The following is a 25,494-nucleotide window of genomic DNA, read 5'->3' as shown; positions in this document are numbered from 1 at the left end:
AAGGCATCCCGTTCCTGTGAGGAACTCCCTAACCCACTCCACATGATGGCATTTATGGAACTATTCAACACACAAAATAAATGCAAGTTCTAAGACTTGGCTGAAAAGAAAGTTAATTTGTGCCATTACCAGGAAGAAAGAGAAGTTGTCTTTTTAAATGTAAATCTCCAATTAACTGCGACGAGGAGGTTGAAGAAGTAGGACACACTGAACGAACGGATGAGAGAGGGAGGCATGCAGAGGCCGTAAAGGAGCAGTACAGGCACTCTTAGCAGTCACCCCAATTACCAGCAAGAGGGTACTTGGGTCCCAACAAAATGCACGCCGCAAGAATGGAAGGCTCAACCATAGGGCAAAGTCTACTGTCTTTATTATCAGTCATCCTTCCAAACGTAGTTTACACTGATTTAAAGGCTAGTGACGTCATAAAACAAGTTCCGTCCCAAAAAACCTATATGGGAAGGGGATTGGTTAGTCGAGGAAGACTATATATAAAATACATAGCGGTTAGTATAACTATTGGATAGCCATATCTGGTGGCTCCTCTTAGGATCACCTCTAAATGTTACAATTACAAAGTTGCAGGTTAACAGAGAAATTATTGGCACCTGCAGCATAGTGTGTATAAATGTGAAAAGTAACTAAGGATTGGACAGAGCAGTTCTTCCCAGCCTTGGGACCTTGGACAGCTACCAGGCAGAGTGAAACTATTCAAGGCAATGCGAACGATCACCAAGGTGCTGTGTGGCCCCAATAAGTTGCCATCTCTGATCGCCTAAGCCCTGAGAATGTACATCCAGCTTTGAACCTGTAAAGTAATTGTATATTGGATGAAGATGAATAGGCACTGTCCTGTTATTTCAGGTCACGTGTGTGTGGACCATGAAATTGTGCTCTCCTGCTTGCAATTATCAGGATTTTAGGCTATATTCCTTGTAGGTGCCTTATGCCCTGGTAAACTGGAAACATTCTGTCTTGGCTAGGATGTGGACTGTGTCTGTGCTGGAAGCTTTGTCTGTCTGCCTTTAGCTAAATTAAGCTGCCATCCTCTCTGTGTATTTGAAATTCACCTTGCCTTCCCCATTCACTTCAATGCACCTATGGCTTCCATCTTTGTTCTTATGGCCGTCCATATTAATCGCAATTAAGCATGAGCATTCTTGGCATCTTGCTGTTTCTGCATACCTAAAGATTTACTGCTGTAGGTATGTCGGTCCTCTAGCTTACTATGGGCCTCATTCCGAGTATGGCGGTAAGGGATACCGGTCACCGTTAACGAGACCGGTGCCGGTAATCCCTTACCACCACATTCCGAGTTCCCTTTGCGCCCTCGTCCTTAACGCCTGCTTTTAGCAGGCGTTAGGAACGAGGGCGCAAAGGGGCTTTTAAGCCAATAACGGTGACCGTAAAGTACGGTCACCGTTATTTGCAATTTCCCCATTCCCATTGAGCCCTATGGGGGCTCATTTGGGAATGGGGAAGAGCCCTGGGGAATGGGAAATTACCGCCCTGGTCAACTCGGAATAGGGCGGTAATTTCCCATTCCACCAGGGCGGTGCGGGTCCGGCGCAGACCAAGGCGCTAATAGCGCCATTGGTTAGCGCCAGACTCGGAATGAGGCCCTATGAGTCCTAAGCATTTGTTTTATGTCCATCAGCAATAAACAAAATGTTCATGTAGCTTCATGCACGGATGCCTATATGCTTCATGTGTAACACATATATGCCATGTTATCAGTGGCAACGTCATCGGCTTCTCGACGTCATAGTCTGTCAACTTGTTTGATCAATAACATCTGCATTTCTTCTATATTGTCAACTGGGTACTGTTTGAAAGGCTGTCAGAGTGGATAACGTTTCTCACAGCTGCGATACATCAATGATGGGGTTAATGCACCTAGAGGTGATGTACATCCCTCATTCCTCTGCCTTTGGGCTGCGAGTCAAGAGGGGGTCACGAGGGCCACATTTGGGTCTTCCACTTCAATTCCCCCTCTGGTCGATAAGTCGACCACACTCTCCAAACGACTCTCTATTCATGTACAGTTTCTCAAGTCAAACCTGGGCACTCCTCCTAGGTGTCCAAACTCCAGTTCAAATAGCTGAAATTTCCACCAGGATTGCATCATACCCATTACCCCCAATAGTCACGCGAGTTGAAAGAAAACTCGAACACTGTACCTGGCGGGAACAGAGGTCACTGCATCAGCTGTGATTTCAGCACATTACGTGTCCGTTTCTTCACCCTCTTCTGTTTCTAAGTCTAATAATACTTTCATCCCTATAGTCTTCTCAGTAGTCTTCCTGCATTGTAATATTGCTACTCTGATGACACAGAAGGCTATTAACACTAGTGTCAGTGCTGCTATCAGTACTTTCAGTCTGTTGCCCATCCATGATGGTATCCAGGAAAGATGTATGATAACCAGTCGTCGTCTAGCCCTATAGCATTTGTTTCTGCCTCCATTTTAGCATGCAGGTCTGATTGTTGAGTGATAGCATCTGTCAGGGTCCCATTTTCTTCATTGTGGGTGGGAATGTAGGTACAGCAGGAAGGCCAGATCTTGGCGCAAATGCCTCCTTCCATAGCTGTGAAAAGGTCTAAAATGTAGATCTGTAGGGCCAATAGTCTGACAGCCCTCAATTCTTCTTTGATGGCATTGAACCCCTTCATGGTTGAGTTTATCATCTTCATCAGCTCCCAGCGTGTGATCATCCAGTGTGTCTTCCATCTTTGATGACGCATAGTTTTTGCTCTTTACTCTCATCAGTTATACAGATCTCTTCTTCCTTTGATGAGCATCCATCTTTGGGAATCTGTCTACCTGTATGTCCTTCCGTGGTACTGGTGTGTTTAGCTGTACTAGAGAAAATATCCCTTCCCGATTCGGCGGCAGTTGCATGTATGCCTCTGACCGGCAGGCCCAATAGTGGTCCATTAGCACTGCAGTGCCGACCTTCGTGCCTGGTATCTTTGATACTTGCTTGCATCCTTTAATCTTTCCAACATTCACTGGACCAACATTCTGGAAGCACAATGAAGCACACTCGAGCAGTAGAATGATCATAGTACCAGCTTCATTCTCCACCCAGCTGAGCAGTTTTGCACTTGCTTCCCATTCCTTGAGGCAAGTGTCATTCTCTTTTTGCACTATTTCCACTGGAACATCAAGAGCACATGTGCTTTGCTCCCAACCATTCCCTCATTCCATCCTTCAGCTGTGTATATTTGTCCATTTACTAGTAATTGCGGTCTTTACCAGAATCCTGGCATTCCTTCTATTTCCTTCTGTCCTTTCTTGGGGCATTGTAATTCCTTTTGCATCACTATTTTGGTTTTTCCTTTGTGGAGGCCATCAGGAATGTAATCTATTGTCTTGCCAGTGCTCCAGTAGTCATCTATCATCTCATGAGTCTTGATATAACTATCTTCATATGGGAATGTCTTCTGTGACATCCATTTTAGTGGAGCCCATTTCCCTTGAAATCGGCCTCTGGTTGTGCAGCATGACAAGTGCATGAGGCATTGTGTTCTGGCGGTTGGAATTTCTGCTGCTACAAATGTTCCGGATGTACTCATGGCATAGGGGATGGGAGAGTACACAACAGCTCTCCTTCGTAGTTTCTTTCCCCACCTTGGTCATGTGCTTGTACCACTCATTATTGGATACATGAGCCGAATCGGTTAAATACAAATTTACCTGTCCAAAGTCTATATCTGCCCTATGTTGGCAGCATTAGTCATCTGCCCAGATATGGCTGCTGTAAGAGCGTGGACAGGGGTTGCATTAGTAAGAATCAAAGCATGTGCATGAGAAAATAAAATCCTGAGTAAAGCAAAGAGGGTAAAGAGGTAGAGACAACAAAAGGCACAAAACATCAACACAGAAGTTTGAATTACAGTTCCCATTTTTTGTAGGGCAAGATTTCCTCTGTGTTGTTCTGAAAGACTGTAAGAATCACCTGAAAAGCCTCATAAATGTGATATTATAGATTTAGTGTGTTAGTTAAGCTCTTCTCCTGTCATATTGGGCAGCTGCTGCAAAAAACAATCGCTCCCACGCCAAACAGATTCTAGCACTGTTCAGTAACGTGATGACGGATGAATCTCTGTGGCTAAGACATCGGTACGTTTGTGCCATGTAAAGAAGGAAAAGCATGAAAAAACAATCTAGTTGGGATCATCGGTTCAGACTCAATTACAAATCTGGTAAAGTGTTCCACAAAGGTTGTGTGCAGGTACGGAATCATGTATTTAAAGCTGTCCTTTTACTTTTACGATGAATACCTAGTGTGATGAAAAGATAGTGTGCCTAATCCAATTCTGCGTTTTGTTCTTCCCTAACTCTAGTCATGGATCAAGTCAATCTTGGCTGTGGTGCTTCTCCTTTGGCTTCTTCTTCTTCTTGCATCAAATCATCTCCGTGCTGGCAGGAGGAGGTCTCACATCGAGTGGGCTTGACGGCTACAATGTAGTTCCAGGCTTTCTTGCCAAACAGTTTCACCATGCGATCAGTGGCCTGCTTTACAGAAAAGGGTCCCTCAAACCTAGGTTTAAACCAAGGCCTGACAAATGTCAGTAGATACACAGACTCTCCTGGATAAAGTAGTGGATGCTTGAGTAGCTTGGAGTTCATTTCTGTTGTGTTATCTTAGTCAACCTTCTTCAACCTCTCCCGCCAGGATTGTAGCTGCCGAGAGATAAAAGAAGCACTAGCCATCAGTGAAGTGAGGTAATCATGCATTTTAATTTCCTAAGACAACAGCAGAACCATGGGCATCTGTCAGCGTTCTAGTGGGAGGAGCAAGTGGGTGTTGTATGCGCAGCCCTATCACCACCGCATGTGGAGTTAAATGGCGGCCAGATCCAGGTCGATTGTGCAACACAAACAAAGCTAGAGGCAGGCAATGCAGCCATCCCTTTTTCAATGGCTTTAATTCTGGCTAGTTTCTCTTTTAACAGGCCATTGAGGCGCTCGCATATTAAATTCATTTGCAGGTGATAAGCACGGGAAAACCTGTGCTAAACCCCCAATAGAGCTGTAATGTGTTCAAAAGTCTCATTTACAAAATGGGGTCCATTGTCAGAATGCAGGACCTTGCACACCCCCGATTGTGGGAACACCTTTCTAATGAGTAATTTGCCCGCCCTCTCGGCATCAGGGTGTGAACAGGGACCAGCTTCGATCCACCAGAAAAAAGGGCACACCACTACTATCATGTAGCGGTAGCCTTGGCAGACTTGGATCATGTTGACATAATCTACAATGAGATATTGGAAAGGCCCAATTGGGCGGGGTATTTCTTGTGGCGCTACTCGCAACGTATGGCCCGCATTGTATTTCTTTCATATAGTGCAATTTTCCATGAATGCAGCTATATTCTCTGCCATATTTGGACAGAACCACTCTTCCCCAATATGTGCATCAAGTACGTCCCTACTTAAGTGAGTGGGATTATGCAATTGCGTGAGTGCAATCTGCAACAATGCTACTGGATCACTTGCTTGCCTGTGCTCTCCTGTCACCATAACGCATCTGTCGGGGATATTGAACAACACCTCCATGCCTATAGCTCTTTTTACTCCAATGGTGCCACACCCTGAAATGTAATTATCTGTGCAGCAGCTAGTGAACTATACCTTTCTTTCAATATCATATTGCACACTGTGGGACAGGCATGGTATCAAAAGATAACACAGGTAACAATGGAATCTTTATTAAGTATCAGGATGGGTGTAATGTCTAGTTTGCCCTATAGCTATGGTGTGAATTGCCCTACCAAAAGAAACTAAAGAAAGTCTTTGTCCATAAGTCCAAATCAAGAGTCTGTGTCAAAACCTATGCTTGCCCTCACGTCCAATACAGCTAGGTATTGTAGGGATATTCTCACTCAAACAGTGTTGAAAAAAAGTCAGGATCAGCCGCTAGCTCCCTTTTTAAAGTTCAGGATAAAGTTCCAACAATTTTAGGTTTCAAATGTTGCATCAGGATTTAAGGCTCCCTTCCCCAAGCTTAAAGTACTGATTCACCAAATCAATATTCCAAAGGAGCTCCAGGTTCCTTTTCCCAAGCTTCAAGCACTGATTCACAAAATAATGTTCCAGAGTATCTAGGGGTTCCCTTCCCCAAACTTCAAGCACTGGTTCACAAAAACAAGGCAACACTCTTCAGCTTTATCTTGTTTCAGGGTGGCTTTCACACTTCTCTTGGATGTGTTGGGGCTTCCTGGTCTGGGTGCAGTTCACAGGCTGCATGGACCACCCATTACAGGTCACACAACCAGTTGCCCGTGCACAGCTTTCTGCAATCTTAACGGTTTAAAAAGACTCACAAGTTCATAGATTGATGATTTGCCTTGTTGCTACTTCTTTAGCTCTCTTTTCCAAAAATGTACTTTGTTGGCTTTCATTTACAGGCTTCATTTTTGTCCAGCTTACTTACGCCCGTTCAGCATTTTGCTCACATTTCACTGGCTCCCTCAGCGGCACATCTACAGTTTTCATTCACTTTTTCACAGTATTCCACTTTGTGCTACTTTCCCAATATTCTTGGTTAATCTGCGACTTTTGAACATGTAACACTCACACGTGACCACTCTGATATAGTGTGTCTACAAAACCCCCTTTCAAACATTTCTATCCTTTCAGTTCGTTCCTCTGGTTCATTCGGAGGCTTTCGAGCACATGCCCATTGCACACGACCACTCCGATACAATGTAATTTGGTCTTTCTCATCCACGCGCCGGGTTTCTCGCATTCCTTTGAAACTCACTGGTCGCAAGGTTCTCCTCCTCCGTTTCCTCGTTACGATGCTTTCTGGGACTTGATGTCAGGGTCTCACCCCTGCCCTTCGGACAGCCCTGCATTGATACTTCCCTTCAGTGGAACAAGCATTTCTTGGCCATAGAGAAGGGACCACCATTTTCCACACCTCCCTTCTCCCACCTTCTCCGGCTCCCTGGAGACACAGGTCCCTTGCCACACAATGACACTCTGTTGGACTCTGCAGTCCTCCACCATCTCGGCTGCTCTCTTCTCTCTTTCTTGCTGTTGCCACGTCACCTTTTTATACACCTGTAACCCATCAAGGGTGTTCAGATGTGCTTCACTTGCCAGTTTTGTGCACTCCAATTAAGCCATTTACTGGGACATGCCTGACCTATAGCTCTTTAGTGTTCAGGCACATCCTTCTTCGTCCCAGTAGTATAGTGGTGTTTCCAATAGGAAGTGTGCATTACTCTTAGCTGTCTCTTCCTCGTCTCAGTACTTGAAGTAAGATTACAGGGAAAAGCTGGAAAGGATTGACAATATCCCATAAAGACTGAGGGAGGGTCGGATAGGTCAGTGTTAGTGACAGGGTGATACCATGTGTCGCCTTCAGGTACCCTCTCTCCAATCCCCAAGGACCCTCAACCCAGGTTATCCTCCCTCGCTAGTCCACCTCCAGGGTCGGGATTCAAAAGTGATGGCTCTTCCTTGGCCAAGTGAACAGAGGATCCCTCGGCAGCAGATGTGAGAGTACCTTCAGGATGCCCACAGCACCCGTATAAGTGTGTTAGATGGGGTGTCAAACTCATTTATTTCAGTGAAATATGCTGCACGCTTTGCTTCTGCGTCTTCGGTCGCCATTGGAGACTAAGTTGTCCCCCTTTGTGTGTGCTTGGCACTTCACGACCGCTATGGATTATGGGAGTTGTAGCACATCTATGAGTCTGCCCAATAGGGGCGCATACTGCACTGGTGTCCCTTCAGCACATTGGAAGCCCCTCCTCTGCCATTGTGACAGTCCATCATCTACTGTAGATGTCACATAGTCCGAATTGGAATACCCTTTAACCTCCTTGTCTTTGCATGCTTCTACTGCCATTATACGACAAACTAATTCTGCTGCTCGCGCTGAAAAATGTGAAGGCAATCTCACGATGGCTACTACTTTGGCTGTCCCGTCTAATTTCATTTTCACTACTGCTGTCCCAGTATGCCTTTTTCCCATCGTCTGGTCTATAGTTGATGATCTGTCAATGAAAAGCACTTCTCCCCCCTCAAGGGCATTCGCCTCGACTTTAGGGATGTCGTCATAATGTTCCATGTACGTAGTACAGTCGTGCACATAGTCCCCCTCCTCCACTGTTTCAGCTATGAACGTCGCTGGGTTTACAATTCTGCACCTCACTACCTTTATCGCCGGATTTGAAATAATCAACTCGTATCCAGATGCTCTCTGGGTAGTGAACGTGCTTTTGGACTTCTCGGGATTGCAAAGAGGGCATGCTCCACATAAAGTGTGGTATTGCACCCCATTGTGATACTCGCCGACATTTCTACTGCAAATGCATGCAGCAGCCACAGCTTGTTCGCAAGGGTAATGTCCTCTCATCACCGAGTCTAAATGCCTGCTATAGTAGGCCATTGGTTGTGTCCTAAGGTTGTCTTCTGTGTGAGTACCGTGATCATCACTACTCCATTGGAGAGTGGGAACAGATAGAATTTGTCCTTGTAATTGGAAATCCCCAACACTGGAGCTGTGCATATTGCCTTCTCCAGCTACTCAAATGCTTCAGTTATATTGTGTGTACATGATAAGTCACCTTTGTGCCTCACGAAGTCTGCTTAAAAGGGGTCTCAATTATGTGCTGTAGTCAAACCCAGGCTCTGCAGTAATTACCGAGGCCCAATATTTGCTGAATCTCCCTCACTGTCTGTGACATCAGCGTTCTGAAGATCACCTCTGCCCTTTCTGGGTTTACCTTGCAGCCCCCCTGTGATAACATCTGTTCAATGTATAGCACCTCTTCCTGGCAATATTGTAGTTTCACTGTGTCTACCTTATAAACCTTTTCTACTAGTACTGTTAACAAGTACACCAAGTCATTTTGACACTGCTCTTCAGACCTGCTGCAAATCAAAATGTTGTCTACATACTGAATGATGGTACTCTCCAATTGTAAGTTCCGTAGGTCCATTTTAAGAACCCTATTGAAGATAGAAGGTGATTCACAGTACCGCTATGGTAATCTTGGATGTTTCCACTTCCAGTTTCTATAAAGGAAGGAAGTCGGGTTCTGTGAGTCTTCATGGAGTGGTATAGAACAGACAGCGTTCTTCAAATCTATTACTGTGAAATGGGTAGCTTCTGGCGGAACGCTACATAGGATTGTTGCTGGATTGGGATCTAATGGAACATCTCTCTCAAAAGTTTGGTTCAGAGGATGTAGATCTTTAATAAAATGCCACAATCCCCCCATTGCCTTCTTCACCGGCTTCACAGCTGCATTACACTGTGACTCAGAAGGGACTAAGAGGCCTTGCTTCACTAACGCAGCAATCGTCTCATAGATGCCTTCATCTGCCTCTCTAGATAGGGGATATTGTCTTGCCCTCAGTAAGATAGCCGCTGGCTTAAGCTTTATTTGGACAGCCCCTCTCCCTTTAAGCAAGCCAATGTAGTATGGACTGCTAGTCTATAGAACACTGTGTACTCGCGCAAGGTCTTCCTCGAGAAATGGTGGTGTTGCCCCTTTGCAGCAAAGCCATTCTCTGTGGTACTTCTCTATAATGTATTCTCACCCAATTAGTGATGCTCATGAAAAACACTGTTGCATGATCTGAACAATCGTCTCGAAAAAATGTCTTGTCCATCAAGTCAGTGAGCCTGCGTCCTTTCCCTACCACGATTACTTTCTTCCATGTTCATCCTGTGTCATCAGTCCCATGCAACACTACTCTTTTGTCCCTTACTGTCTCCAGTTCTATTGGTATCACCTGCCCTTCCCTCTCATCTAGGGGAACCTCTGGTCTGAACAGAAACTTGTTAGGTATATGAAGCAATCTGCCTTGTATCCATGAAAGCCATGCTATCAGCACTTGCACTCCATACTGGAATAGCTTAAGATTTGCTGGCACCCCCCTTTGTACAGTCTGCTCGCAATATAACTGAATAAATTCCCTCACATTCATGTAGTGAGTTCCTGGAGTCGAGCACACTATCCCCTGATCAGTGAATGAAATAGTCATGTTAAGTCAGTTTATCATGTCCCTACCCATTGTATTTACTGCTGTCTGTCGGGAATATAACAATGGCATAGCCAGGTTGCGTTCTCCTATGGAGATTGGAAGTTCGTCAGTGAAAGAAACCCGATCTGTAGCCCCAGAGAATCCCTGCACATTCATGGCGATGCATAAAATCGGGTATCTCCCGTCCCTAATAAAGGATTGAGTCACCCCCGTATCCACAAGGAAAGAGAACATCTTGTCACCTATTGTCACCCCTAGACGTGGTTCCTCATTCTGGTTGGGTGTAATGGATATGATTGAACACATCAGGTCTTTCTGTGGGCTGTCCTATTCTGGGTATAATGGCATTCCTGTCCTTGCTCCCCACTTCAGTCACCCCTCCCAATTTTTGTACAGGAGTCTGTATCGTGGAGTCTGTGTGTGTCGTGGCTACAATGTTCTGCTGCATCGGTGCTTGCTGTGCTGGTTGAGGTGGCTGCGTATGTACCTGTACTTGCGGTGCATGTGTCATGGTTGATATGGCTGCATTTGCATTTTCTGCACCAGTTGTGGCATGTTTGCCTGCGTGTGGGTGTGGTCTTGAGCATAATAGTCAGGTTGCTATGTCTGATATATTAGCTGATGAGGCATTCCCCACTCTGTTGCATTTCACCCCTATTCCTGATCACATTCACGCTATGTGACCCATCCTTCCACAAAGCCAGCATTGTATTCAAGCCCCCATTGGTCTTGGCTGTCCCCATTAAATCCATCTCCACCCTGTTGCATTGGGTGTCCAAACCCTCCTCCCCATCCCCTTGGCCAAAGGTTTGTGTCACCTCTTCCTACAAAGCCTCCTCCCACTATCCGTGGTTGATTCAGTGCATTCTGGGCAACTATTCCCTCTCCACGCATCAACATCACCGTTTCCATTGTGTACTTTGATAGCTTCTTCTGCACTAACTTCGACTCTTCCTGCTTTCTCTCCTCAAGCTTCTTTCTCACATTCTCCTACAATAACCGACAATAGTGCACTATAGTTAGCTGGATCTCTGACCATGGTTTAGCCTCCATCCCCACTAACTTGTTCAGTTGCTTCTGCACCTAGTCTGGCAATCATTGGCATAATATTTGATAAAATAACCCCACTGTTTTATCTCATGGTTCTCTCATCTCAAGACACCGTTCTTGAATCTCCTGAATGTATTGGAGTGGGTCTTCATCCTCACACATTTTGCGTGTCATAATCGCACTTATACTCCGAGGGGTAATTTTTAGCAAATGATCCAAACTGTCCAAGTTTAATGAAAAGTTATGACCAATGTGAACAACTAGATGTTCCGCAATAACTATTGATTTGAAGAAATATCGACCTCACGAACACAGATGAAAAACACTTTTTGGTTTTCCTCTTAGGTAGGTAGGGTGATGGTTCCCCTGTCCTCCCTGAAACACTGATCCAATGCAGACAGGCTTTGAATAACCGGTCCTGAAGAAGATGACTAACTAGAATCATCGAAACTGGTCGACCTTTTACAAACTGGATATTCCACAAACCAGCTGGGATACCAATAAGAAATCATGCTCTTTTAACGGACAAAGGATACTCCAAAATAATCTTTTATTCTGTGGACTCCTATACTCGAATAGAACAGAGTGGTTACGATCTGCAAACCAGACCAACAGAAAACAACTATAGAGCTGGACGACTCAGTCCAGAACAACCCAAATAACCAATTAGGAGCCCTCAACAACAGAAAAGGTTTTATCATTCACGGGTGAACTATACCCCTTCACACACATATATCTCTATGTGACAGTACATTTTTAAATCAAACAAGTGATCTACATCGTGGGGCCCACACACTTCCATGAAGGTCAATTAAAGAATAATGGGTCCGTTACCCATGGAAAATAGTTCCTCTTAGAAATGTGGCCCTAGTGGTTGGAGACACTACCCTGCAACAACCATCATGTATCAGCACGTGTGTAACAGCAAAATATCACATCACCAGGGACAGGATCCCTACAACCCTCATCATCAGGTGGACAGGTGATACCACCACGCCACACCTGAGGACGGAAGCCTGCGCATGCTGTGAGGGCTATCCTTGAAGAAAAGGTTACTGAGGCCACATATTAAATGGCATGAAAATAATAGAAAGTTCCCACAATAAATAGTGGCTTACGTGAAGTGTTTTTGTGTGTGAAAAAATATGTATTAACTAACACTTCAGGTGGAATTGCGAACCATAATCTAGTTCTCCCTGATTGTTCTTCTGTATAATCACACTTATGACAGATGTGTCTGGGTACTGTACACTTAGAGCTTGCCATATGGCTGCTCAGCAGGTATTGAATGGTGCACCATCATGTGCTGTGTTCTGTGCTGTCACTCCGGGATATCCTTCCCTTTCTCAAACGTCGTCAGTGACCTCCCCGAGAATGGCTGAGAGTAAGCTTTTCATGTCGCCCTCTGCCAGTGGCTCATGAATCCTTTTCTCAGCCCATGCAGTCAGCGAGGGTATCTTACACCTCAAATTATCCTTATCCATCTCTTGCCATGGGATATACTGTGGTTGTCCACCACCCTTCACTAATAACTAAAACTGTCAGTCGCATTCCTCCGTCATGTTGCCCCATGTCTTTAGTGGCTGTGAATGCCCTTATCTCTGCCCGTTTTTGTCCTGGCATGGCTCAGAGCCTCTGCATGTATGGAATAATTTTGTCTGCACTATGAGACCTGTCGCTAGGACGCTCCAGTCGACCCTTGGGTTCTTCCTCGTCTCTTCCCATGTCTTCCCCTTCTCCCCACAATGTGTCTCTGTCAGGGCTTACTTCCCTGGCGGTGGTGGCGATGCCTCTCCTTCTCGTCATTGTCACTTTCCTGTCAATCTTCATCTGACGCCATGGTCCCAATACTATCGTCACTGTCTCCTCTTTCATCCTCAAAGCTAAATTGTCTTAACATTGGTTTCTCCCGTTGCTTCTCCTTCGATTTATCTGAAATATCACGCTCCCCCCTCAGTGAAGACCCTACTATGGTTCTGTTCACCTTAAGCAACTGTACTATTTCTTCTGCTCCTATAAAGTTCCCCTATTCTTCTTCGTTTCCCTTCTCCCTCATTGTCATTTAGATGCATAAAGTCCGTCTTAGTGTCCACTACCTTCTTAGAATGCCTTGCTTTACTTTTGTCTCTCTCCCGCTCACATCTCCTATTCTCCTCTTCTTCTCTGCATCACTGCTCTTTAACAAGTCACTCTACTTCCAGCCTTCTCCTTTCCCTCTGTATTTGCAATTGTCTCACCTTCTGTCCTTTTCATCGCTGTCGTCTCTAGCTCCCTCTGCTTTTTCTTCTGTCTGTCTATCTTCTCTTTCCCTCTCTTCTGCTCGCTCTCGTTCCCTTCTCAACCTGTTGTATTCTGCCTGTTCTTCCCTCTCTCGTCTCTGTACTTCCTCCATTATCTCTGCCCATTCTTTAGCTTCTTCCTCTGCACATTTACGATTTGGAGCTTCCTCTCCCATATGTACTAGCTCGCTTGGAGTCTTCCTGCCTAGTTTAAGCAATATCTGCCCACGTACCCATTCATTTGTTGAGACTATCGCCTCATGATCCCCACTATGTCCTGTCTGTCCCTCATCGTCTTTTCTCAGTTTTACTTGAAAATCACTGCACTCCTTATGCTCGACACTAATAACTTCTGCTTTTCTATTGACCTGCTTTGCGCCAGCTAAGCGAGTCTTTGCTGCTATATGCGTGTGGGGCAAAAATAGGGTTGGTGTATCCCAACACTGCTTTCAACTCCTTTAAGGGGTACAATCCCAGATTTTTTGCTGTTGGACCTGCGTCTGAAGTTTGAGGAGGAGGGGAGCTGTGGGCGATACGCTTCCCCTAATGCATTGGCTCAACATCCATTGCTTTTGGAACAGGTCCCCTTCCTCGTCCTGAAACATTTTCCATAGCTCTGTTATAGACAATCGATTGCTTCATTTCTTTCCCTTATAGGCGCCATGTAAATACGTGGTCATATGTTGCTGTACACATTTGGAAAAGATGCCATCTTTGGGCCATGGCTTTGCCATTTTGCCCTCTGTATCGTGAGTCCATTCTGCACTATACTTGCATATTTTGTCTCGATATTGCATGAGGGACTTGCATAAATGTTGAATGGGTGTATCTCTCATGGTGACACGTTACTATTTAATCGTCAATACGTACTTGACCTGAAATCGGGATGTCGATACCTTTTGTCAATTTACAGTTCACATAATCAACATCACTTTTTTTTGTCAATTTGACTTTATTAAGTTTTGTTCATTGTAATTCACATTACATAGAAAACTTTACCAACTTCAAAGTACAGAGCAAGGTCAGAAATTCGAGTACTGTGATTTGCGTACATCTTTTACATAGTTCTGCCCCCGCACTACTGTATTACAACATGACTTACCTTCTTCCCTCTTCCCTCCTCCCTCCCCCTCCCCCCGTGGGTCAAGCAAGCATTTACTGGGTCTTTACAGTGTGTGTCAGTAGATTAGTCATCGATTTTGGATAATTTTGGGCATAGGGATTTACAGTGAGGTGAGTGTCTTTCGGGCTTGATATATTGTCCATGGAGGCAATATGTTTACTATGCATTCTTAGACAACTAGTCAGCTTGGGACTGTGGTTCACTTGAAAGGTGCTTGTTTGTAAAGTCCATACATAGTGCCGCGCATTGTGCCGATCTTCCATGCAATGTTGCTGTTATTTGTTCCAATACGCACATGTTAGAGGCAACATTAATCCATTCACTTTTGCTGGGGGCTGTTTTGGATTTCTATTTCATTAATAGTGTGGCTTGGGCGGCTAGTAAAAGCTGAGATACCAAACCTCTGACCTTGTTCCAATCGTCTTCATCTTTCTCGAGACAAAACAATATGAGGTAAGGGTCTGCTACTCTGGAAATGCCATCTGTGTCTTTGATCCAACTCAGGGCCTCGTCCCAAAACACCCTTATTCGGGTGCAGCCCCACCACATATGCCAATAATCAGCATTTTCCCCACATTCCCTCCAAAATCTTGGGTTTGCCATTTGGAACATTTTGGAAAGCCTGAGGGGGTCATATTGCCACCTATGTAAGAGTTTGATTGCATGTAACTTATATTGATTGGAAATAGATATTTGTGTGGCTGCGCATATGGTTCCCCCTAGGTCCGGACTAATCTGTGCTCCCAAATCTCTCTCCCATCTACCCCGCAAGGGTTCTGTGGTCCCCTTCCCTGCTTCTATTAGTTCCTTATACATTGATATCAGACCCTTTGTTTCTGTCTTAGTGTCCAATATCTTTTCAAAGGGGGTGAGGTCCCATTCAACTTGGTCTTCCACACTGGCTTCGTTAGGATGCCTTTTATCTGAATATATTGGAAGGTGGACAGGGGGCCTATTCCCAGAGCCTCAGTTAGCTCAGGGAGAGGGATAAAGTATTCCTTTTTCCGTAGCTGCCCCACCCTTTCTAGACCAGCTTCTTACCATGCTTGGTATCGTTCTACATTAGGGATATGATCATTGATGCCAGGGCACCAGAGGTGGCTCAGGGGAGATGGTGATGTGGTTATTTTGTGCGTGTCTTTACCCTCCCTCCAGATGTCCCATATGGTGGTCAGTATTGGGCCGCTTCATAGTATTTTTTTAGATCAGGTAGACCTACCCCATTCTTATCCTTGGGGAGTGTCAGGATATCGTAGGAAATTCTTGCCTTCTTCCCTGCCAGAGGAATTTCATAATGATATTCTTGCTCTCAGAGAAAAAACTGGTTGGCATCTTAATGGGTAACATTTGGAAGGGGTACAAGAACCAGGGGAGGCATACCATTTTTATGGCGTTGAGTCTTCCAAGCCAAGATATCATCAACTTATTCCATCTAGCTAGGTCGGCACGGAATCGTTGAAGGAGTGGGTGAAAGTTGGCTTTGTATAGATCTGCCAAGTCTTTGGTAATCTGTATGCTGAGGTATTTCAGTTTGGAGTGCTGGATCCTAAGACCCAGTGGGGAAAACTTGGTTTCATTTTCCTCTGTCTGTCCCTGCAGGGGAAAGAGTGTGGACTTTGTTTTATTTACCTTGAACCCTGAGAGTTGACCATATTTTTCTAGTAGGGAGAGGGCTCGGGGAATGGATGTGTAAAGGTATGGCCATGTGTAAAAGTATATCATCTGCATAGAGAGCTACCTTGTATTCCATTTCTCCCAGGCGAATACCTTCTACCAAGGGGTCAGCCCTCATTGTCATTGCCGGGGGATCTAGGGAGAGTGCGAAAATGATTGCAGAGAGGGGGCACCCTTGCCGGGTTCCGCATTCTAGTTTGAACCATCTGGAGTACTCACCGTTCACAAATATGGATGTCTCAGGAATTGTATATACTGCGTGTATTCCATTTCTAAACCTAGGGCCTACGCCTATCTTGCGTAGGACTGCCATCAGGAATCCCCATTCTACTCTATTGCAGCAGCAAGTAGTGCATCAGCTTTGTCTCCCTTTTCGTAAAATGTTTGCTTCAGGAGCCTAGGTTTGCGCATTACCTGCTCATGTTGCAACAATTTCAATTCTTCACTTTTCTTTTTAGCTTCATCAATCTTAGTCTGGTCACATCCTGTACCCCTCCTACTGTCCTCCTCCAGCTGACAAAGTTTGGTTCTTAGTCTATGTTCTATGATTTTGCGCTCCCTCTTAGTCGATCCCTCTCTTATCAAGATCCCTCTCTACGTGGCTTTCCCCGCCTCCCGGACTATTTGCTTGGATACTTCCCCAGTGTTGTTTATTTTGAGGAATTCATAGATTTCAGTCTCCATCTCTATTTTGAAAACTGCGCCTTTCCAAAGGCTTTCGTTACATCGCCATTTCTTTCCCCTTGTCGGTAAATTGTCCCATTGAATGTCTGCCATCACCATATCGTGATCTGACCATGTGATCGGGATTATGTCCGAGTGAGTTGTGGTATCGGCTAGATCTTTGGATAGGTATATGTAATTGATTTGAGTATATGTGTTGTGGGGGCAGAGAAGAAAGTGTAGCCTTGATCGTTTAGGTGCATGACCCTCCACACATCTATCAGTTCATATGTTTCCATCACTCTCGCAAGGCCTGTACGGTCACCCCTGACTTGATTTCTTGTATCAAGGATGCCAGATTTTCTGTCTTTGACCCGATCGGCCCATTGGTTGAAGTCACCTGCTAGGATGACGTGGCGTGAGGCTGCTAGTAGTATTTTGGAAATTGTTTTGGTAAGGAACTGGTTTGCCCTGTGTTGGGTGAGTAAAGTTTTGCGATTGTCACGTTCACCTTGCCTATGTTTCCTGTTACCAACAGGGCTCGTCCGTCTACGTCAGACCATGTTTTGGTTTCCATAAAATCTATACCCTTCCTGATGAGGATTCCAACACCTCCCCTTCTGAGTGGCCCTGATCCCCAGAATTCTATCCCCTTGCGTTTCCCAAGGATTTGCCTTTCCTCTCCCTTTGCGTATTTTGTTTCTTGGAATAAGAGAATGTCCAGTTCGGCTCTTCGGAATTCTCTGGCCACCAGCGATCTCTTGGTTGGGGAGTTAAGTCCTTTCACATTAAGTGTCCCCACCCTCAGGGAATCCCTCCCTCTTGCTTCAACGTTCAATGTCATTGTTTGTTTGTATGAGGAAATGGCTTTTGTGACATGACCGTTGTTGTATTCTTACCCTAAATTTCACACTGTGTTGTGTGTTTTGGATTACTAAAGGTGCTGCTTCAACCCCATCCCTCACCCTACCCCCCTTTCCCCCTTCATCCCTTCCCAGATGCTGGCGTTCCATCGAGCCCAGTTGAAAGCACCAGGTCTGCATCGAACCACCTGTGGGGGCCGTTTCTTCACGCCCCTTGACCTGATGTGACATCTCAGTCTCTTCTGAGCCCTCCCAGTGCCCCCCTCTTTAAACGTTCATGTCAAGATCATAGTGGTGTCTTAGATTTGATCCCCTTCTTTAAAAAATATATCAACAGTGGGTTAAGTTCTGTCTTACCCAGTTTGTGAGTGTTCAATTGTCCACATCCGGGCAGAGGTTACCTCTCCGTTATTTCCTTGAACCTTTCACACGTTTTCTTCTTGGGCCCTGGATGCGCCATTCTCGATCTTCTCGTCTCGGTTCATCTTGGTTATTTTCTTCTCCCTCTCGTGGGCCTATTAGTTCGGTGATGCAGGCCTTGATTTCTTTTTCGGATCTCAGTCTGATCTTGGTCCCTCCGTATTCAAAGGAGAGGGAGAAGGGGTAGCCCCACCTGTAACGGATATTCTTTTCCTTGAATTTTTTCATGAGGGGAAAACACACATCTGCCTGAGGGCCAGCGTCAGTGAGGAGAGGTCTTGGTATATTGAGATTTGAGCACTTCCTAAAGTGATGGACTCACTCCTTCTTGCTTTCTCGATTACCCTGGTCTTGTCTTGGAAGCCATGAAATCGGGCGAGGACCGATCTCGGGCCGCCCGGGGGCCGCCAGCCCTGTGAATTCGTACTGTTATGGGCTTGTCAATAGCATCGTCGGCGACCGGGAGTTTTATAATGTCATGAAGTGTTTTCCTCAGATCAGTTTCGGTTTCTCCTTCTCGTTCCAGAATTCCGAAGATGCGAATGTTGTTCCGTCTTTTCTCTGTTTTCAAAAATCGTCCAACTTGAGCTTCAAGTCTTCTTCCTGTTGTTCTAGTTCAGTGATCCTTTGGTCGAGTTGCGCTTCTAGCGTGTCTATGGATGCCTGGTTGTACTCCACTCCTTCAAGCCTTTCTTCCATATTGTCTAGCCTTGCGTGATTTTATCTATCTTGCCTCCTATGTTGGCCCCCATATTTTTGATTTCTCCCAGAAAGGCTGCGATGTCGCCTTTTATGGCCACCAGTTCATTTCCTGTGGCGTCACCAGTTGCCATGTTGGGGTTGTCTGTTCTATATTTATGGAGGTGTATGCAAATGGGGCCAATTTCTGTTTCACACTCATTTAGCCTCCGTAGGATGGCCTTGGTGGAGCGTTAAGGTTTTCATGGGAATTCGTGGGATTTTTTGCACACAGGTGTTTCGGCTGCGATGATGTCACATTGCCTTGAGACCTGCAGTAGTGTACCCCAATAGTGGTCCCTGTCTGGGGTACTATAGCAAAGTTCTTACCGGGTGCGTCATCGCTTTCTCCACTGTTTGTAAGTTTAGATGGCTCTCTCTTGTCTCTCACTATGGCGTCTTCTCCTTGTGCGGCGTGGTTCTTAGCTTTGTGCACTGAGCTATGGTGGGTTGGTTCTCTCTCTTTACTGCTTACTATCCTAGGAGGCAGGATATGGGGGCCAAGGTGTGTAAGTTTGTTAAAGGACGTCTCCAGAATGGTTCCAGGACTTGGGGCGCGGTAGTAAGGTTTCACACGGCCCGCTCCGGTGGTATCCGTGGACTTGTTAGGATGTCTGTGGCCTGTTATGCGTCCCTCAGAGTTCCGTGGGTGACTTGCTTTATGAGGGTCTGCTATTGGTCCAGTCCGGGCATGGGGGCCCACAGGGGGCCTACAGGGCGGTATCTGCCTCAAGTAGGTGTGTGCTAAATCTGCTTAGGTACCCCTGATTCATTCTATTGGGGTGCAAAGGACCTCCTTTTGTTCTTGCGATAGGGCGGGAAGTTATGGCAAGAGGGTGATGTTAGTGTTGTTTCCTGGGTGTCCCCTGCAGGTTCAGGCCTGCCTGTCGATGCAAACGATCGCAGTTCTTCTGCTCGTCTCTCCCCAGAGGCGGTTTGCAGGTAGTGTGCTATCACGTTGCTAATACAATGTGTGTTCAATTCTTTGCACGTGCCTTACTTTAGAGGCTGGTACGGGGGCTTGTCAGATGAGTACTCCGTACGTTCTAAGGTGCTCCGGAGTGTTGCAGGTGGAGGAACCTTGCTTATGTACTGCCGCCTCAGATCCTTCATCCGGCGGATCACTGCGTGTATTACGCGGGTGCGCTTCTGTTCAGCGCGGATCTGGACGGGGGTGTTGGGTGTCGGGCCTGATCTTATTCAGTGGGGCGGGGGCCCTTTAGTACTTCTCATTCCCCGCCCTAACTTGTGGTGCATAGGGTGGGCTCTGGTCCCTGCAAAGTTGTGCACTTTGGATATCGCGTCTGCAGCCGGTGCCTCCCACGTTTGGAGTGTGTCTCTGATGTTCGTGGATCAGGGGCCTCACAGCAGGGCACACCTCGCCCCTCGGTCCGGTCGTTCAATAAGGGTGTTCCTGGGTCTTGTTCCCTATAGGATGCTTCGGTGCCCTGGATCTTGAGGGGCAGGCAATCCTCTTGACGACACAATTCCGCAGGCTTTGTCACACTTCCCTGGTTCGGGTGAACGTGTCTTTGAGCTGTGTTTTTAGACCGATCCCTGGTCCGATTCTTTTATTCTTCTTGGGATTTCTCTCGCTGGTTCGGGGGGGTCTTTGCACATTCCCCACTCGGATCCCATCTGTGGGGGGGGCCACAAGTGGGGGCTCCGTCCACTTGTTGGGGCCGCGGCGGCAGAGCTCACGCAGGGACCATGTTAGTCTCTGCACCCCCAGTGCCACCAGCCTCTTTGGCTCACCACCATCAACAATAGCGTGCTCTAGGCACCGCCCACACTGCGTTTTCTGCATTTAAAGGCCCAAACCGATACTTCATTCACCTGCTCCTCACCCTCTGCCCATTGGCATAACCCTTTTCACTAGTTCAAACAACAGTTCAACAAAAATGGAATCCACCACCTTCTAAGCACCTCAAGTCCTCTTGAACAACCTCACCTTGTGACGTCACAAACCTTCCAAAGGAAAAAAAAACTAATACTTCAACAGATGCCATTGTTTTTGGCAACATAGACACAATCACAAACATGACATAACACACCGCCGTCTTCCTGCCTCACCTAGACACAGGATTTCCCAACATATCATGTGGTCCTTCTTCTATACCGACACATATAGGAATACACCTCAATGAGATCAATTAAGAAACCACCTTCCGCGACCTAACCTAGCTTCTTCCACTAATACTTAGACACAGGTAACCATATATAATCATCCACGAAACAAGCTAAACTGCTTAATTCACAGGTATCCTTTTTATAGTATTTTTAAATAATAGTATATGTTTTTATATTTTTCATCTGTAGACTAAGCTGACTGTCTAAACTGACCGCCTAAATAATGGGTAACTGTCAGGATTAGTCAGGCGAGTACAAAGGCAGCGAATATGGCAAGGGAAATGTGCACCCAGGAACTACGACTCAGGTATGCTAGAACCCAGGAGTGCAAATAGAGTGTGACATCAAAACCAATATATGAAAAGGGATGTGGGGTAAGCACCTGACCGCGAGGAAAGTCGGCAAGCGCCTTACCCCCAATTGCTGTTACAGGTACTGACAGCGGTAAACCCACGTGGAGGGCAAGCAATGTCAGGATCTGTGTACTAACACTCTTGATGGTATTACATAAGGGAACTTAAGACCTGTACTCACGAGGACGAGATAAACCTCTTGAATGTCAGCTAGCCCACGAATCCTGTTGAAGAAACTGGGACCCCGAAAGGCTAGAACAGCTATGGAAGGAAAACTAAATACCTAAGTGGGAATAGTGTTTACAAAATAGTGAGGAAAACATAAGCATTCACACAGGAGCTAGCTACTACCGCACACCACACCTAATAATCAAAGGGAAAATAAATGCAGAAGTGCAGTGGAAAACATGGAATGGATCCTCTAGAAAGTAAGGATCAGGAGCAGGGAAAAACGAAATAACCTATGCAAACTTCTCCCTACCCCTCCTAGGAAAAGACAGGAAACTAAACTAAGAGGAAGGCTAAGGCAAATGGGTAACAGCAGCAAAGGACAGAGTCAAAGAAATATAGAACACAGACAAACTGGGCTGCATCTAAAAGGGGAAAGCACTGAGAATTTCTGCCTGCAAACAGAGGAAGACAAAAAGGGAAATCAAGGGAGCAGAAATCAATTAGCGCATGAATCCGAAATTCAGGGCGGAGGAAACAAGAAAACAGGAACAAGGAAGTAGGTACAAAGGCAAGGAACCAGGAACCAGGGACTAGTCAAAAACAGGAACACTGCAAACGATGACCAGCGCTGGACTGAAGTAAGACTGAGGCTTTTAAAGCTGCTTAATGAGCACACGCCTCGGGTGTGCTGATTGCTGCACCTGCCGCCACAGCTGTTACCTATCCTCCACCCAACCTTGTGTTGCAAGGGTGGAGGTGGAGCAGTGGGCCAGGCATTCTGGGAAGCATAGTCATTTGGTTAAAGAAGCATGCTGGCTGCCAAAAACCTGGAATGGATCCGGAAGGGAAGTAGCTGGGAAAATAGGGATTTAGCGCTCCCAAATCATCACAGCACTGTAGCATAAAGTTCGGAGGAAAAGTCCAGTAGGGAATAAACCCCAAATCATGCCCCCAAATGGTGGGAACGGGAGCGAAGGGAGCGAGTCGTGACAGTAACCTTCACAGAAAACACAAAAACACAACACTAAGCAAGTGATCCGCTGAATCCCCTCAGACATCGGCTCTCCCAGAATCTGCCACTCTGCTGTCCGGTCTGCTTGGTGTCCCATGGGGAGCAGGCAGGAATTCCTTTAAGGCGGCTCCTGACAACCTCTTCAATTGTTCCCAAGCGTGGCCTTGGGGTTCGGTCCTCGTAGGTCGGTACAGCGTCCTTCGGGCATGAGGCGGGACGAGGCGAGTTTAATGCCAAAAGGTCTTAGCGACCATCCCTCTGCTGCCACTTGTAAAAGAGCAGCAGAGGTTCTCTTAGCAGTCACTTCGATTACCAGCAAGAGGGTACTTGGGCCCCAACAAAATCCCTGCCGCAAGAACGGAAGGCTCAACCAGCAACCATAGGGCAAAGTTTACTGTCTTTATCAAAATGACAGGGATCACACAATAACACCATTTTGTTACCAGAGCTCTCATCCTCCAAACATAAGTTACACTGTTTTAACGGCTAGTGACGTCAAAAAGCAAGTTACATCCCAAAAAACCTATCAGGGGTGGGGATTGGTTAGTCGAGGATAACTATATATACAATACATAGGGTTTAGTATAACTATTGGAGAGCCATATCTGATGGTTCCTCCTAGGACCACCTCAAAATGTTACAATTACAAAGTTGCAGGTTAGCAGGGAAACTATTGGCTCCTGCAACATAGTGTGCTTAAAAGTAAACTATAGCTAAGAATTGGAATGAGCAGGTGTTCCCAGCATTGGGACCTTGGACAGCTACAAGGCAGAGCGAAAATATTCAAGGCAATGGGAACGATCATGAAGGTGCTGTGTTTTTTCCCAATAGGTTGCCATCTCTTATCGCCCAAGCCCTGAGAGTGTACATCCAGCTTTGAACCTATATAGTAATCGTATCTTTCCACCTTTGGTTCGATGGGAACAGCTTCCCTCCACTGGCTTCGGATGACTAGGAACTTTCCTGTTATTTCAGTTCACGTGTGTGTGGACCACGAAATTGAGCTTTCCTGCTTGCAATTATGAAGATATTAGGCTATTTTCCTTGCATGTACCTTATCACCTTGGTATACTGGAAGCTTTCTGTCTCTGTTGGTCCTTGGCTAAGATGTGCACCGTGTCTGTGCTGGAAGCTCCGTCGGTCGGCCTTTATCTAAATTAATCTGCCAGCCTCTCCATGTATCCGAAATTCACCTTGCCTTCTCCATTCACGGCAAGGCACCTATGGCTTCCATCTTTGTTCTTATGCCCGTCCATGTTGGCCGCAATTAAGGATGAGCAAGCTAATTGTACATATTCTTGGCATCTTGCTGTTTCTCTGTAGCTAAATATGTACTGGTGTAAGTATGTGTCGGTCCTCTATTTTACTATGAGTCATAAGCATTTGTTTCGTGTCTGTGTCTATCAGCAATAAACTAAATGTTTGTGTAGCTTCATGCATGGATGCCTGTATGCTTCATGTCTAACGCATCTATGTCATGATGTCAGTGGTTAAGTCATTAGCTTCTCGACATCATAGTTAACTTGTTCAATTGATGACATCTGCATCTGTTCCATATTGTCAACTGGATATAGTCTGAATAGCTAACTGAATAAGGTTTCTCATACCTGCGATACATCAATGATGTCGTTGATGGACCTAGGAGTAATGTACATCTCTCATTCCTCTGCCTTCGGGCTGCGAGTCGGGTGGGGGTCACGAAGGTCCACATTTGGGTCTTCCACTTCAAGGCAGACAGGGTAGGTCCCTTGGAAGCAGACCACCTGAAGGAGGCGAAGCTGACGCGAGCTGCGGAGCCTGCCAGATTCAGAACTGCTCTTAACAGGAGAAGGAGACGCTGGAAGCCCAGCGTATGTGAGAAGCGAGAAGCCAAGGCAGCTGGAGTGCAAAACTCAGTGGTGGCATGACCACGAAGCAATCATGGTGGGCAGCCTGCTCATCCAAAGACGCTGACACCACATCACGAAAAAAGCAGCAGACAGTCCCGGTATCCATAGTGGTATCGAGACGCCACGCGGGAGAGAGTGACTTGCAAGAAGTCGACATTGTGTATTTGCTTGTTTTATTTGCTTATATAGCGCGCTGAACCCTAAGGTAGGTAGGCGCTTTAGGCTTGTGGAGAATTTACATACATTTACAGAAATACATGCATAAATGTATTAAAATGTATTAAATGATAGACCTTCCCCAGAACACAACAGGCGTCCCTCTACTGTGCATATTTCATGCCATCTAGGTCAGACCATTCCATCTTCTTTTTCATCTACCCTTGTTGGTATCCAGATCTGTGGACTATTACCATTAGTGGCTGGCCCACATTGGCGGTCCCAGTCTGGGCATATTTCTTTACTGGGGTATGGCATTTTTTACCAGGCCTCAGTGGTGAAGGCAGCATAAAGACTGCTCCTACCTGGTACTTGCCCACTTTATTGGGTCCAGTATGGGCATATTCCTTTACTAGTGTATGTCCGTTTTTAATGGGCATCAGAGGTGAAAACATTGCAATGACTCTTACTATGTGGTACTGGCTCACATTGATGGGTCCAATGTTGACAAAGCTTCACAGTAGCATTGCAATATTTATAGGGCATCAAGGCTAAAAACAGCATGATATACATTCCTACATGGTACTGTCCCAAATTGGTGGATCCAATGTAGACATATTTTCTTACTGTGTCATTGCATTTGGTACTGGTAAATGCCAACAGCAATATGTTCTTATATAGTAATATATATAGTAATAGTGGAATATATTGACACAGCCTCCAAATACATGTATAGGCACAGAAAACAAGAACATGGTTTTCATACTGGCATATATTGTGTGCAATGGCATCATGAAAATGGTCTGGAAAAAATTATCCTTGTTAAAGTGGATGACTTGCACCTATTGGATTTTATCATGTATTACCCTACAATACCTATTGCAATCTGGCTTTTTACCCATGTTTTCACAGAAGGTGTGCTGAAAATACATTATTTTAACCCAATATTTTATATATTT

Source organism: Ambystoma mexicanum, chromosome 1q (assembly GCF_040938575.1).
Source record: "Ambystoma mexicanum isolate Mex_15411 chromosome 1q, UKY_AmexF1_1, whole genome shotgun sequence".
Lineage (NCBI taxonomy): Eukaryota > Metazoa > Chordata > Amphibia > Caudata > Ambystomatidae > Ambystoma > Ambystoma mexicanum.
The sequence above is the reverse complement of the archived record's forward strand: the minus strand, read 5'-3'. Positions refer to the sequence as shown.